This window comes from Ambystoma mexicanum, chromosome 6p, assembly GCF_040938575.1.
Source record: "Ambystoma mexicanum isolate Mex_15411 chromosome 6p, UKY_AmexF1_1, whole genome shotgun sequence".
Lineage (NCBI taxonomy): Eukaryota > Metazoa > Chordata > Amphibia > Caudata > Ambystomatidae > Ambystoma > Ambystoma mexicanum.
This window is the reverse complement of record NC_090935.1, coordinates 745,649,052-745,666,446: the sequence shown is the minus strand read 5'-3', so window position 1 is coordinate 745,666,446 and position 17,395 is coordinate 745,649,052.

The window sequence follows — 17,395 nt, the reverse complement described above, 5'->3', positions numbered from 1 at the left end:
TGCAAATGAACAAAATGGAGGCGTGTTCTAAGAACTCACGCAGTGTCCTGAAATGTTCGTAGGGGTTGTCCTGAAGACGCTGTCCGTATTGTTCTGTGGCAAGCTGAATGTGTTCTAAGAACCCTAACGGTGTCCTGAAATGTTCGCAAATAAACAAAATGGGGGTGTTCTGAGGACGCTGTCCGTATTGTTCGTTGTCAAGTTGAAAATGTTCTAAGAACTCTCGCGGTGTCCTGAAATGTTCGTAGGGGGTGTCCTGAAGACGCTGTCCGTATTGTTCTGTGGCAAGCTGAATGTGTTCTAAGAATTCTCGCGGTGTCCTGAAATGTTCGCAAATGAACAAAATGGGGGTGTGTTCTAAGAACTCACGTGGTGTCCTGAAATGTTCATATTATTCTGTGGCAAGCTGAATGTGTTCTAAGAACTCACGCGGTGTCCTCAAATGTCCGTAGGGGGTGTCCTGAAGACGCTGTCTGTATTGTTCTGTGGCAAGCTGAATTTGTTATAAGAACTCTCGTGGTGTCCTGAAATGTTCGCAAATAAACAAAATGGGGTTGTTCTGAGGACGCTGTCCGTATTGTTCGTTGTCAAGTTGAAAGTGTTCTAAGAAATCTTGCGGTGTCCTGAAATGTTCGTAGGGGGTGTCCTGAAGTCGCTGTCCGTATTGTTCTCTGGCAAGTTGAAGGTGTTCTAAGAACTCTGGCGGTGTCCTGAAATGTTTGCAAATAAACAATATGGGGGTGTTCTGAGGATGCTGTCCGTATTGTTCGTTGTCAAGTTGAAAGTGTTCTAAGAACTCTCGCGGTGTCCTGAAATGTTCATAGGGGGTGTCCTGAAGACTCTGTCCGTATTGTTCTGTGGCAAGTCAAATGTGTTCTAAGAAGTCTCGCGGTGTCCTCAAATGTCCGTAGGGGGTGTCCTGAAGATGCTGTCCGTATTGTTCTGTGGCAAGCTAAATGCGTTATGAGAACTCCTGCAGTGTCCTGAAATGTTTGCAAACGAACAAAATGGAGGTGTGTTCTAAGAACTCACGCAGTGTCCTGAAATGTTCGTAGGGGGTGTCCTGAAGACGCTGTCCGTATTGTTCGTTGTCAAGTTGAAAGTGTTCTAAGAACTCTTGCAGTGTCCTGAAATGTTCGCAAATAAACAAAATGGGGGTGTTCTGAGGACGCTGTCCGTATTGTTCGTTGTCAAGTTGAAAGTGTTCTAAGAACTCTTGCGGTGTCCTGAAATGTTCATAGGGGGTGTCCTGAAGACGCTGCCCGTATTGTTCTGTGGCAAGCCAAATGTATTCCAAGAAGTCTCGTGGTGTCCTGAAATGTTCACTAATGAACAAAATGGGGGTGTGTTCTAAGAACTCACGCGGTGTCCTGAAATGTTCATAGGGGGTGTCCTGAAGACGCTGTCCGTATTGTTCTGTGGCAAGCTGAATGTGTTCTAAGAACTCTCGCGGTGTCCTGAAATGTTTGCAAATGAACAAAATGGGGCTGTGTTCTAAGAACTCATGCGGTGTCCTCAAATGTCCGTAGGGGGTGTCCTGAAGACGCTGTCCGTATTGTTCTGTGGCAGGCTGAATGTGTTATGAGAACTCTCGCGGTGTCCTGAAATGTTCGCAAATGAACAAAATGGAGGTGTGTTCTAAGAACTCACGCAGTGTCCTGAAATGTTCGTAGGGGGTGTCCTCAAGACGCTGTCCGAATTGTTCTGTGGCAAGCTGAATGTGTTCTAAGAACTCTCGTGGTGTCCTGAAATGTTCGAAAATAAACAAAATGGGGGTGTTCTGAGGACGCTGTCCGTATTGTTCGTAGTTAAGTAGAAAGTGTTCTAAGAACTCTTGCGGTGTCCTGAAATGTTCGTAGGGGGTGTCCTGAAGACGCTTTCCGTATTGTTCTGTGGCAAGTTGAAAGTGTTCTAAGAACTCTCGCGGTCTCCTGAAATATTCGCAAATAAACAAAATGGGGGTGTTGTGAGGATGCTTTCCTGAAATGTTGCAAATGAACAAAATGGAGGTGTGTTCTAAGAACTCACGCAGTGTCCTGAAATGTTCGTAGGGGGTGTCCTGAAGACGCTGTCCGTATTGTTCGTTGTCAAGTTGAAAGTGTTCTAAGAACTCTTGCGGTGTCCTGAAATGTTCGCAAATAAACAAAATGGGGGTGTTCTGAGGACGCTGTCCGTATTGTTCGTTGTCAAGTTGAAAGTGTTCTAAGAACTCTCACTGTGTCCTGAAATGTTCATAGGGGGTGTCCTGAAGACGCTGCCCGTATTGTTCTGTGGCAAGCCAAATGTATTCCAAGAAGTCTCGTGGTGTCCTGAAATGTTCACTAATGAACAAAATGGGGGTGTGTTCTAAGAACTCATGCGGTGTCCTGAAATGTTCATAGGGGGTGTCCTGAAGACGCTGTCCGTATTGTTCTGTGGCAAGCTGAATGTGTTCTAAGAACTCTCGCGGTGTCCTGAAATGTTTGCAAATGAACAAAATGGGGCTGTGTTCTAAGAACTCATGCGGTGTCCTCAAATGTCCGTAGGGGGTGTCCTGAAGACGCTGTCCGTATTGTTCTGTGGCAGGCTGAATGTGTTATGAGAACTCTCCCGGTGTCCTGAAATGTTCGCAAATGAACAAAATGGAGGTGTGTTCTAAGAACTCACGCAGTGTCCTGAAATGTTCGTAGGGGGTGTCCTCAAGACGCTGTCCGAATTGTTCTGTGGCAAGCTGAATGTGTTCTAAGAACTCTCGTGGTGTCCTGAAATGTTCGCAAATAAACAAAATGGGGGTGTTCTGAGGACGCTGTCCGTATTGTTCGTCGTCAAGTTGAAAGTGTTCTAAGAACTCTTGCGGTGTCCTGAAATGTTCGTAGGGGCTGTCCTGAAGACGCTTTCCGTATTGTTATCTGGCAAGTTGAAAGTGTTCTAAGAACTCTCGCGGTCTCCTGAAATGTTCGCAAATAAACAAAATGGGGGTGTTGTGAGGATGCTTTCCGTATTGTTCGTTGTCAAGTTGAAAGTGTTCTAAGAACTCTCGCGGTGTCCTGAAATGTTCATAGGGGGTGTCCTGAAGACGCTGTCCATATTGTTCTGTGGCAAGCCAAATGTGTTCCAGGAAGTCTTGCGGTGTCCTGTAATGATTTTAAAGAACTTTGGCAATATGTGAAAAATCATGTCATTAAAATATTTCCCTATCTCTCTCCATCTTGGACCTGTCCCCCTTTTCTCCAGCAATCATCAAAATTTGAACATTTTAATCAAAGATGCTTTGATGAAACCTCACTCGCTTCCTCCCCTCATATTATTCTACAGAAAATCCCAATTTTCCAATTTATGTTTCCCATTCCGATACCCCATTCCTTTCATGAATAAATTTATGTTTTTATGCAATAAATATGTTGTATATCATTGTGTCTGCAGACCATACCACTGTTTGGAGTGTGCTCACTCAAAATGGAGGTGTCCCCGGACAGGTGCAATGTTTGTTTTTCCATGACACACTTTTAATCAGTCCACAGAAACTGCACCTGTTTTGTGGACACTCAGAGCATGTGCACTGTGATTCGCACCCCATGGGTGTCCGCAGACCTCCGTCAGGGCCACGGATGAACGTGGATGTCATCATGTGACCGAACCAGGGCAGCGTGACGGCCTGTTCGCAAATGGGTCCATGGCCGCGGACAGTTTAAAAGTGCATTTTCTGCCAATATAGGATATTTCAAGCTGAAACCTAACCCTTCCACAAATGGCAGGCCCATTCTTGATTGATCTGGCAAATTTCTACAACATCTCAAGGCCTATTTTCATCTCGGTTGTCCCCGGACAGCACAACTGCCTATGGAGGGTTGTTCTGAAGGGACACGCCCATTACTTTTCCTCATTCTCAATCTGCCTGTCCAGGAGAGAGCATTTGGAAAACACCTGCTCTGCAGATTTCTGAAAACCTGCTGCACTTGCATCTGCTATGGCCATCTGTGCTTCCCAACCACCACCACCACCTCGACAACCTCAAGGGCCTGGGCAGGGGAAAAGGTGCAGAGATAAAGTTGAGGATCAAGAGGAAGAAGAGGATGAGCTGGAGGAAGTCCCTATCTCCAGTACTCAGAGTGAGTCCTGAGTGTGGCAATTTTTTACAACTGTTGGAAATGTCTTGAAAACTTGTGCAAGCAAGGTGAAATGAACTTAGCGCAACGTTGTACTCAGTCATGGGAAATCTGGCTTGTATTCCTACGGGACAACTTCCATGAGGAGCCACACCAAATCTAACCACCCGACTGCTCTGAAGAAGGTGATAACTTTCTCTGGTAATAATAGGTTGACATCCTCCACCTCATCATCTTCAACAGCTCTTGTTACCACAAAGAATACCACAAAGAATACTCCTTTGGGGAAGTGGGACTCAACAGCGGCTTCTCAGGCCTAACATAATGCTGTTGACCCTTACCTTTTGAGGGTCACAGTGCTATGTTTGTACTGTAAAGCACCGATCTGCAGGTGGTAGCAGTTTTGGAGTGCTTCTGAGGCTGCCACCTGGGAACACGAGAAACACTGCCCCTACCTCAAATATAAGGCCTGCCCAACATCTTCCACTGTCCACCTGCTCCTTTGTCTCTGTGGTTGGAACCGATACCCTCCCTTCCCTCCAATAGCTTGCCTCTCCTGCAAAAAAAGCCTCAAAAATGACATAACCCAAAATACACAACAAGAAGGTTCCTGAAGGAGCCACCTTTCACATTACAAAAATAGAAGTGGAAAAAAGTCACAGGCCCCTGGGCAACCTGCATAGTGCACAGGCAGCATGGTAGTCCATAGGCATCGGACAAATTCCAGGCTTGCAGTGGGAGAATTCAAATAATTTTAATTGTGGCTCTTAAAAGAAAACTTTTTTTCTGTTGTTGGCTTTTATATTTTGTTTTAATTTTTGGATTTATAAACTGAACTTAGAAACATTTCACTGAACTTAATTATTTCTTCTAACTTTCCCAAAAACTGCTTCAAAGCATTTTGAATGTTTTCCAGAAAATCGGATTAACCACATCAGTTAGATTGACTTCATTTCTCAGAAAAATGTTGGCAATATCAAATGTAATGTTCTCATTATGATCTCGCAGAAAAGCAGACAGATTTATTTACGTTGCGCCTCGCTTTTTCCATTGAGGACCAAATAAACTCAAACGCATCCACATCTGTCTCTGAGTAATGCGAGAAAAAATAATTTGGGAACATTTGCTTCAACATTTCCTTCAACTTTCCATTGTCTACTTCTTTGCAAACTGCAATGAAATTCCAGTCACTTAACCCAAACGGTTCCCTCCACAATGAAGAAGAATAATATACGGATGTTTATGAATATTGAACCATATTTGTACAAAATGGGAGCGAGTCCACCCACTTCATTCCTCACACTGATACCATGAAACTACACATTGATTTAATCAAATATTATCCACCACTCCACACTGCTCTGCATAGACCTTCAACCATTGGACCCAAGAGTCCCCCAAAATCCACACACTTTCCCTCCTCAAACACATAGCCATAGCCCTTGTCAGTGATATCACAACTCTAACTAACAAAACTCCTGCTACCCTCTCATCATTTACACCACACCCAGGAAACCTGATGGGCTAATCTCCTGATGTCCGTGGGCATCCACGACTGTCCACGGTCTCTGCAATCCCCTTTCCATGCCAGGCATCCCGAAAGGACCCAGATGTGGCACGTGCCATCTGTGGACTACCGTGGTGTCCGCAGATGTCACAGCCAATCAAAGGGGTGGGTGGGAGTGTATTTCAGTTATTTATTCTTTAGAGGTGGCTCTGAAAATAAACATTTTTGAGGGGGGGTGCTAACAAACACCTCCTATTCCTTTTCTTGAATGTATGTACAATACAGAACCATTTCAATGCATTCCTAACATTGTAAAGAAAAATTGCATTGCCGACATCTGTGAAATGAACTCCATCTTCACAAAAGCAATTGCACACCATCAAACCGTACATTGTCATTCTCAAAAGATTACATTCCTGCAGCATATAAAAAAAGCAGACACAGCTTTATTGACAAGCTTCCCTGATTCTTCCATTTGTGGAAAGAAAAAGTGTGTTGGACATCTTCGTGTTTTGCTCTGATTTATTTCAGAAAAAATAATCTTGGCAGCAGGAAACAATTCCATTAGGCTTTTAAAGAAATCAATTAGGTCAACCTGCAGATACACTGGACTCACAAATCCCAAACTGCCCCCTTCACATTGCACAAACAATGTCTTGATATGTAAAGAGAGCCATTCTCTCAAAGAATGAAAACAAGCTTTCCCAGTTTAAACCCAGTTTAAGCCACAAACTACATTCCACACACCTTCCACTTCTGCCAATCCAATACTTCCAAATATGCCTTGATTTTCAGCATACACCTTCAATGACTGAATTGAGGAGTCCCCCAAAATCCAAACAGTCCGCCTTCTCTGCCCAGAAGGTTTCTCCCTCGACTAAACAAGAAACGAAATTCCAATACAATAGGGACGAACCTAACCTCCCTTCTGCGCCACCAGCCAAAACAAACTCCCAAACTTCTAAACCTAAGCCTAACACTAGCATTAGAAAACAACCCAACCCCCTACAACCTGAAGCTGAAGCCCATTCCCTTAAAGGAGCGCTCCTTAATGTAAGATCTCTAGTCGCCCACGCCCTTGATCTAGCTGATCTAATTACTGAAGCCAACCTAGATTTCACTGCTATTACCGAGACCTGGCTACATAATGCAGCAGGACCATCACTCATGCTGGCCATCCCAGATGGCTACACTATAATTAGGCAAGACCGAGAGACTTCCCGTGGAGGGGGCATTGCCATCATATTCAAAACAAACCTGTCGCTAAGATTAGCCCCTATCCTAACCCTACAATCGGGTGAAGTCCTTACTGTTAAACTTCCCATAAACAATACCCAATCACTTACTATATACCTAATTTACAGACCACCAGGACCACTTGGGACCTTTGAAGAGGATCTGCACAATCTAGTATCTAACAAAGCCAAAACTACGTCACAACTGTTGGTTCTAGGGGACTTTAACCTAGGATTTAATGACCAAGCAGACACACACGCCTTAACCAATGCTAATACTCTAGACTCTCTAGGACTATCCCAAAAAGTCAACAGTCCCACTCACTCTAAAGGTAGAATACTAGATTGGGTTACTGACTCCAATTGCACAGCTGACATCACCTCCATCTCGCCATTACCTTGGACCGACCATGCACTGGTATTCTTCAATCTCATAACTACCAGGCCATCTACCACAGCCCCACGTACAGCACCATCCTGCCTTACCAGAAACAAAAAGAACATGACTACAGATAATATCATTCCAGCCATTCTCCCAACCTTAAATGCTCTCTCGGACAACTTAGACCCCAGTGTACAAGTACACGAATACAATAAAATCATGCTTGACACTATGGACAAAATTGCCCCGCTTAAACTACGTACAAGCAAACCTAAAGCCCATTTAAACAAGTGGCTCACGCCTGAACTTAAGGTCCTATGCCTGACTAAGAGAAAAAGTGAATCAACTTGGAAATTATGCCCAACTGATGAGAATAAGGATCATTTAAATGCTATCTCTCGCCAGTAAAAACAAGAAGTGTGTCTGGCTTAACAAAACTTTTATAACGATCACATTGCCAACTCCAACTCAAATATGAAGGAACTTTTCTCTACATTGAAAGAACTTGAATCCCCCATTGCCACTCCTGATATCTGCACTAAGGACCAGACTTGGTGTGCAGATGTCCAAGACGCACTAGGAAACAAAATAAGCACTCTCCAAAAGAAAATCCAACTAAAAAAAGACTCGCTAAACATCCCAAATCAGCCCCAGGCACCGCCCAATGATACCTCAAATGACCAAACTAATACATTCACTTTCACCAAAACTTCCATAATAGAGGTAGAGAAAATCATACTCTCACTCAAACCTGCCAACTGCAAAGGGGACATCTGTCCAGCACAGATAATAAAAGACGCCCCAGAGATTTATCTCCTTTTATATCAAAACTGATTAATGCCTCTTTCAGTACTAGCAACATCCCGGCCAACCTAAAACAATCCTGGGTGCTCCCGCTTCTCAAGAAACAGACATTAGACCCCCTGATCCCTACTAACTACCGCCCAATTACTACGGTACCATTTCTACTGAAGATTTTGGACAAAGTGGCATACACACAAATCCAAAAACATCTTGAAACTCACAAGTTACTAGGAGTGAGACAATCGGGCTTCCGGCCATTACACGGAACGGAGACAGCCCTCATTGACTTAAAGACCGAAATAGATGAGCTGAAAGATCAAGGAAAGACAGCACTCCTCCTACTACTTGATCTCTCAGCGGCTTTCGACCTTGTGGACCACAAGGTCCTCTGTAGACATCTGGACTCTGCTGCTCAGTTCTCCACCCAAGCTATTAGATGGATGGAATCGTTCCTGAGCGAGAGAACAATGCAAGTCTTCTCCCCTTCAGCAGCAGCGGACCCTACACCAATTACATGTGGAGTCCCGCAGGGCTCTTGTGTCTCCCCTACCTTATACAACATATTCACCAAACCCCTTTTCGATGATTTGGACAATCTAGGTATCATCTACACTAACTATGCGGATGTTACACAGATTCTCCTCCTGCTTTCTGGGGATCATGGCAAGGATAGGGAGTTGGTGAATAGGGTCTATCTCATCATTCAGGCATGGATGGCACTGCATGGTCTATGCCTGAATGAGACAAGACAGAGCTGATCATCCTGGGCACACAGGCCAATATCAACAAATTAGGCCCAGACTACGCTGCATTCAGCATAAACGGTAATGTCATAAAGGTCTCTAGGGAAGTAAAAACGCTTGGCTTTTATCTTGATTCCACTATGTCATTCTGCAAACAGGTCAACTCACTAGCCTCTACGACAGCATATACCTATAAGCTAATAAGAGCAGGTAAACCATTCCTTTCCAATGCCAGTTGTATGATCCTGGCGAGAGCCCTAATATTATCCCGTCTCGACTACTGTAACGCCCTTTACAGTGGGGCCAACAAAGCCATCACCCAAAGGCTCCAAATCTTACAAAATAATGCACTTAGAGCGGCACTCGGCATAAATAAAAGAGAACATATCTCCTCCACCAGAAGACAATACAAATGGCTTTCTACTGACGACAAAATCCATCTAAAAATGATCTCCCTGATGCATAAAGCTCTTAACAATGCGGCTCCTAGCTACCTTGTGAACAAAATAAAGAGAAAAACCCATTACAGACTGACAAGATCGGTCAATTCAAACTGTCTGGTAATACCAAGATTTAAACGTGCCAAAATTGGCGGCATTAGCTTCCCAGTAATAGCGGCTAAATTGTGGAATGCCTTGCCACATAACCTGAGAACAGACCAACCGTTCGTACACTTTAGAAGGAACTTTATCAACCACATTAATGCTAATAATCCGTAATTACTCAGACCCCTCTGCCTCTCTAGTCTGATGGAACTTTGCAACTCTGCACCCTTATCCCTATCCAGCGCCCACACCGGCATCTGTGTAAATTTGTAAATTGTTTTTGATGAACCTCTGTATAACTTACGTACATTTTGTAATATTGTGTATCCCTGTAACATTTCTGTAACATTGTAAGCTTCACATATTCTTCTGCTGTGCCCGGTTACCCCTGGGTCTGGTGTGCATTACAAATAAATAAACAAACAAACAAACAAACAAACAAACATAGCCAGAGCCATGTTCAGTGGTCTCACAACTCCTGCAAACAAAACTCCTGCTACCCTCTATTCCTGTACACCACACCCACCTAACCTAATTGGCTGATCCCCACAGTCCCCTTTCCATTCCAAGGATCCTCAAAGGACCTGGATGTTGCATGTGCCATCCGTGGACTACCATGGTGTCTGCAGACCCCGTAACATAGGGACATCCCTTCTTCCCTTTGCACTTTGATGTTATCTATACTCCCTCTTTGACTGGTTTAAAAGAGTCACAGATCCATCCACCAATAACATCAAAAACCTCTACAGCTAACCCTGTCATCTCAGTGCAACACTTTAGATGTACACTTTAACTTTAAGAATACATATCTCCTGTTAATCAAAGGCATCTGCATCAAAAACTACTGTGAAACTGTTCAAGATTTCTATTTCCAGATTCAACAAGATCTGCATCTAACAAGACATAGTACAGGTATGCTTATATTTTCTTCAACTCTTTCACAAATATGTAAACATTGAGGGTTCCTGCTACTTACCCTGTAATAAGCTTCTCAATAAGAATATTCTCTTTTTTAACCAATCTAGCAAATGCCATACATTGCAGCATTAATCGCCGGCGCACACGAAGCAGCCAACAATTAGATTGTGCTGCATTTTAAAATGTTTCTTTTTACAAGCATTTTGATTAAAGTTAAAAAATGCATATGTGTATTTATAGCAGCACTGTGTCACTTTTTAATAAAAGAAAGGAAAACCAGATACAATAGATTTGTAGACCATTTTGAAGTGTCAGTGTGCGTCAGTTTAATATGTTGGCAGTTCATGCATACATCCCAACATCACTCATTCCAATTTATAGGTGCTTATTAAGTATTTGTGTTTTCCCTTGCATTCTGTCCCTTCCAATTCCACTTTTTCCCATTATAAAACTCAAACTACAAGTCCCAGAATGCAAAGAAAAAAACAGGGTTGGACTTGAAGATTCGAAACTGTGACATGCATATCAAATAAAAACATAAAATGATGTGCATTTCAAAATATTTATATTTCGAAGCATTTTGATGAAAGTTAAAAAAATGCATATGTGCATTTATAGCAGTACTGTGTCACATTTTCATAAAAGAAAGTAAAAGCACATAAAATAAATGTGTAGACTATTTTTAACTGGCACTCAGAGTGTCCCAGTTTAATATATTGACAGTACATGTACACTTCCTAAAATAAACTATTCCAATCTTTTGCTGCTTATGCAGTGCTAATTTGTTATCTACAATCTGTGACTTGTACTCCAACTTTTATAATGGGAAAAGTGCAACCCCAAGTTCCAGAACGCAAACAAAAAATCTAAGACTACATAAACACCTACAGATTAGAATGCATCATGTTTGCAAGTATGGGTATACTCCTAACATATTAAACTTCCACACACCAACCGCCATTTAAAAGTGTACTACAAATCTTTCCATCAATGATTCTTCTCTTTTACAACACGTTACACGCAGAGCTTCAATGCACATACGCATTTCCTTACTTTAATGAAAACGCTTCTAAAAACAAAAATGTTTAAATGTCGAGCAATTTCAATAACTGTTTTCCCAACAACTCATAGTACCTTCATAAATAACAACCTTGCTTAATACATGTACTTAACTATTACCAAATATCCCCACTAACTTTTGTTTACAATTACAGCAAAGAAGCACACTGATGAAGACAAGAATCGAAAAAAGAATACCCTTCACATCCTACAAAGTACGTACATTAGTTTACCATGTATATGTATGTAAAAACAACAGCACAGTTCCACTATATATTACCCCAGACTACTCTTTTCGAACCAACATTTATTTCACTCTAGCTCACTATATTGAACCATTCACACTCGTCCTATTCCCATCTAAACACCAGCATTGCAACACCCACTCTTTTCCTGAAAACAGCACAATGTCCCAACTGATTCAATCACACCACCACTCACTTACTCACACCTCTACAGACTCTTACTCTCACAACCTGCCCAACCACACCTGATATGCCACCTCACATTCAAACAGCACTGTATTAACCTCTAGAATCACACCCTGTCACAACCCACATCTGAAAACCCCTCTGGCAAGCCCATGGGCCAGGAGAGGTCTTGGCTCAGGTCTCTAATAAACCTTGGCATCCACTTATTAGGCCCTTTTGGAGCCAGTCCTGGCGCCTATGGTGCCAGGCTCATACACAGTGAAGACATGTGCTTGGGGAACTACTTTATTTTGAAGCTCCCAGCCAACATGGAGGCATCCACATAGCTTGGCTCTTAGGAACCAAGCTATGCGGTATAGTGTTTTGGGTGTGGTAGCCTAGGGACTACTTTACCTAGACTACTTTCTTGAAACTATTTAAACCACACCCGACTTGGATAACAGGCTTCGCGTTACTTTGCAATCTTGCAACGTGACGTTCACCGTGTCCAGCTATACCCGCGAACCTCGGAGAAGCAGCACCTGTAAGGAGACAAAAGGAACATTGTTAGCAGCAGCATCTTACCTGCAATTTTCACCTTTAGCTGCCCACAGCTCCTGCGAACAGGTTCCTAGGATCAGCGCGTCTCCCGGATCGACGGATTTGAAAAAAGGAAAGAAACAAGGTGTTAGAGACATTACAACGTTGCGAACTGTGCCGAAAGGCTTACCTGGCAGGTCGCCTCTCGACCAGCATCGGCTCGGAATTCCACACCCTGGGTGAACACCGCGATCTATGGGAGAAGAAAAGAAAACATGTTAGCAAAGGCAAGGCATCACTGCGCTGCGTATAGCGCCTACTTACCGCATCATAGCGCTCATTACGCTCCATCATTTACCGGCGAGACCCAATTAAGCCAATGCACCACACTGAACTTCCGCATATCTAAGGAATAGAAAGAGACATTATTAAACCAAGAAAGGCATGCAGGAATAACAGCACTATACAACAGCAATCATACTTACCTGAAAGACATCAAACGGGCCGGCATCAGTGAAGTTACTAGATCGCATCCGCCCACAAAGGACAACGCGCCCCTGCCAAGAAGGCAGGACGGAGAGCACACCTGAATCAACAATAAGGCAGAACCTCCCTCACTGGCCACATCTGGGAACCTCTGAGAAGGATACCAGTGTCCATACGGCTGGGTGGCGTCCCCGTCGATACCAGGTGAGCGTAACACACCCACACACCCATTCACAATACATGCATATACATTGCACAACTTTCAAACCCAAACCTTATCTTTTCCCAACCGACACAACAAAATGCCTACTAAAAAGCAACTCATTGGAAAAGAAAGGAAACTTAGAGCGATAAGAATAAAACCAAACCATATAGTCATCCACCTCGAAAACAATGAATAGAAAACATTAACACAAAAGAGCTAGTAACCTCACTCAACAAAAAAGAAACCAGCCACAACTAAAAAAAGTAAAGCCCCTCTTGCAAAAAATAAAAGTTAAAAAAAATTAAAAATAAAGCAGACCTACTAACAAACCTAACACTCTGTCTACCAGTGTTATCATAGTCACAATAAAGCAACCCAAAACATGAATGTTACAAAACGTTTTCCACTGTAGAGGTCTTTACAATCACATCTGAAAAGTCACAATCTACCTGCAGGAAACTAATCCTCAAAACTCTAATTGACATAACGTTTCTACTAAAGAGAACATTGTTTATATTGATTTTACAAAAGCATGCACGTACCTGGTGGGGCTTGAGCAATGGACTGACTTAAAGTAATAACCTTATGCCTTACTTTATGCCTTACCGCATTACCTTGGATCCCCTATCTGACCCTTGCTCTACATTTTGTATCGAATTTACCTGTCGCCCATATGATATGATTGTATATATGTGTAATGTGACAGGTGTAATATGTGTAATTCTGTTGTGAATGCATATATGTGTAATTTGACATCTGTAATATGTCTAATTCTATATGCCATGACCCTGTTTTTCTGTAACACTGGCAAATGCCAAATGCGCCCAGATACCTCTGGGTTAAGGTGCACTATAGAAATAATAAAACAAACAAACAAACAAACACCTGGGGCACAACTAAAACTGTAATGGCAAACTATTATGTTCCTCACGTTAAGGTCGGCATATTGTATCACAAAAGAACAGGCATAGGAGTATGTACCACTGGGGGGGATCCTCACCCAACTATTGTCAAAATAATTCACAGGCAACAACCTGTTCCTTGTAGGAAGCATACCCTGACCCTGTCAAGGCAAACTCTCCCTGGAAAGGACAGTGGTGTAACGCCTGTCATGATCACTGCTTCCAAGGAGCCAGAACCAGCCCAACGTCCTTGGAAGCAGGCCCCTAACCCTAATCCTAGGACCCAGCCGGTCCCCACGGGGACCTTTTGGACCTTGTCCTGGCGCCGGTGGCACCAGGCTCATCAGAATCATCGGTCCCGGCACTGGAAGCGCCGGGCTCATAATATGTGTGCAGATGCTTGGGTGGACTTGCTGCTTACTTACCAGCCTCTTAGAAGTCCTCTGTGAACAGGAACTTTCTTACCTGGGTGGGGCAAGCTCCACTCCCTGGATTCAGCACTGGAAAGCTTCTGGAACTGGAATTCTTTTCTTACCTAGGCGGGGCCGTGGAGGAAGACGCCTCATCACTCCAAGGCTATTTAAACCACACCCGATAGACGAAACGTGCTTCGCGTTATTCTGCAACTGCAGCAGAACACTCACCGAGTCTGTTCCAGCTTTTCTTCTTACGATCCCGAATCTGCAAGAGTCATACTCACCATTCCTGCATCCTGAATCTGCAAGAAGCATACTCACCATTCCTGCAACCAGTCGACAGCAGCACCTGCAGAGACAAGAAACAGCAGGTTAGCAAGGCAGCCTTATCTCGCAGTGCTACTCACCTGATCCATCGGCTGCGGTCATTTTCGGCACGCTGCACCTCCGCCTGCGAAGACAAAGGCATTGTCACTACTTACCGGCACTCAGTGAATTCTGGATTTCTTCACACTGCATCGCCGCCTGCGGAGATAAAAGCATTGTATCTACTTACGGACATTCCGCGGACTCCGGCGCTGCAAACCAACTTCTGAAAGACAAAAGAAGAGTCATTAGACAGGTATTTACTTACGCCCATCGCGCTCTTCGCAATAGACTGCTCTTCAGCACGAACTACGCTGCAAGGAAAAGACAGTTAGAGCGCTTGCATTTACTCACGCATTTCCAGGCGCTTCACTCCATCTTCCTCAAGAGTCCTGCAAGACAAAAGGGAGAAAAGCATTATACGAAGTCCTGTTCAATGTTAACGTGCCTTGCACCTAAAGACTATAAAGACTAAAAAGGTGTCTGGAAACTCACCGCTCGTGCAGTTAACGACGGTAACGGTCTTCTGAGTCCAAGAGGGCTATGTTTCACCAGTGAAGGAACTGGCAACAGCGCCCTGCACCAGACGCAGATGGAGAGCCCAGCAGTCACCTATCTAAGGTGAGCACGTTGACCTGGGGGCTCTACGGAGAGGGAGAGAGAGGAAGAGGGACATTGAACCACCCAGGCCATTAACCCCCATATTCTTTCACCTGCAGAAACCTCACCCTACGAGTTCGACACACAGTGCGAAGAGGTTCGACCCCAGAAGCCCATCGGGTTCTGCACATCACCTTTCGAGTCACAGACACCTTCCTGCCAAGATCAGCGCCTCCGTGGGAATCAGGTGAGCGTTACAGAACGCGAAGCCCACCGCAAAACTCCTACCCAGGCGCAATGGAAACCTCAGACACTGATCACTTAGCCCTGTTGCTCGGGGAATTAAGAGCAGAAGTACATGCAGCTCGTCAGGAAACAAGCTCTCTAAGAAGAGAACTGGTAATTTCCAAGGAGCGAACAGAGGACCTTGCTAGGCAATTGCTACAAACGCAGGCAGGACAGACACCCCTGCCCGCTCCAGGAGGAAGCTATCCATCTGCATCATCTGTAAATCCGTGCAAATCAATCTACCTGGTAATGTGCCCTTGGCTCCGCCCGAACGTTTTTCTGGTGACCCAAGAAATTTGCAGTGTTCCTCAACCAGTGCTGCTTACATTTCTTATGTCGACCAGCTGCATTCCCAACAGACCAGACCAAAGTGGCTTTCGTGCTTTCTTATCTCAGTGGCAGCGCCGCAGATTGGTCGATCCCTTTAGTCACCCAGGATGATCCGGTTTTACATGATTTCCAGGCCTTCCAGTCCAGCATGGAGAAACTGTTTACAAGACATGCACAAGGGCAGGCCTTGGACAATGAACTTCTTTCATTACGACAGGGTAATCAAGACCTCTTGACCTATATAGCCTCATTCAACAGACTCATAGTGGAAACTCACTGGCCCGAGGATAAGAGAATAACGCTTTTCTACAGAGGCCTGCGTGGAGAGCTCAAGGATGTGTTAGCTCAAGTTGTGAACCCTCCACAAGAATGTTCGGACTATATTGACTTAGTCGTCCAATTGGACCACAGATTACAGAACAGGAAGGCTGATCGTTCTAAATTTGATACCCGAGTGTTTTCTAAACCACAGACTTCTACTAAGGGAGCTGACACTGTGGAACCCATGCAAATAGGGGGAATGAAAGGTCCTTTAACCCAAAAGGAGCGGGAAAGAAGAAGACAGCTGCAATTATGCCTCTATTGCAGGAACTCGGGGCACTTTCTTCGAGACTGTCCAGTGAAACCAGCTAAGAAGGCTGTAGGAGCCGCAGATTCCAGTACCTCAAGTTCCGAGCAGGGAAACAACCTAGCCCGGCAAGTTTAGAGGTCCTCTTGCTGAGCGTTAAGATCTGTCCCGTGACCTCGCATTTCGTGGTGCCCATGGTCCTCATTAATCCTGCACGTCCGGATCGTTTGCATGCAATTGAAGCTTACATCGACAGCGGAGCAATCAGCAATTATGTGGACCGTGAAATGGCATCAAGGATGAATCTACCCCTTGTCCCTAAAGCAGTAAAAGACGTCATTACTACAGTGGATGGCACGGAGATAGCCTCCGGACCAGTAACGCACGCCACCCAAGAAGTGACGCTAGTGAGCCAAGATGGACACCGGGAGAAAATCGTGTTCGATGTGATCAAGGCCCCTCAGTTCCAGATCATTCTGGGAATCCCTTGGTTAGAGAAGCACAATCCTTAGATCAACTGGCGAGCAAAGACGGTTCAGTTTTCAGAATGTCTTACCACTTGTTATCCTCGGCCTGAATTTTCAGTGGCAGCGATCTCTTCAGAGGTTCCCACATTGCCTCCCGACTACCAAGAATTCCAAGATGTCTTTCGGAAGGATCAAGCTAACACCCTGCCTCCTCATAGGTCTTACGACTGTCAAATAGACCTGATACCCGGAACAATTCCTCCTTGCAGTAGGATTTATGCCCTCACCGAGCCAGAGAATCTTCACCTCAGGCAATATCTGGAACAATACCTAGCTAACGGGTTTATCCGTCCTTCTAAATCGCCAGCTTCCTCGCCTTTGTTCTTCGTTCCGAAAAAAGAAGGAGACCTTAGAACTTGTATAGATTACCGCGCCCTGAATCAAATCACTGTTAAAAACAGATACCCGTTACCTTTGATCCCTGAACTCCTGGACCAAGTCAAAGAAGCATGCATATATACAAAGTTGGATCTCAGAGG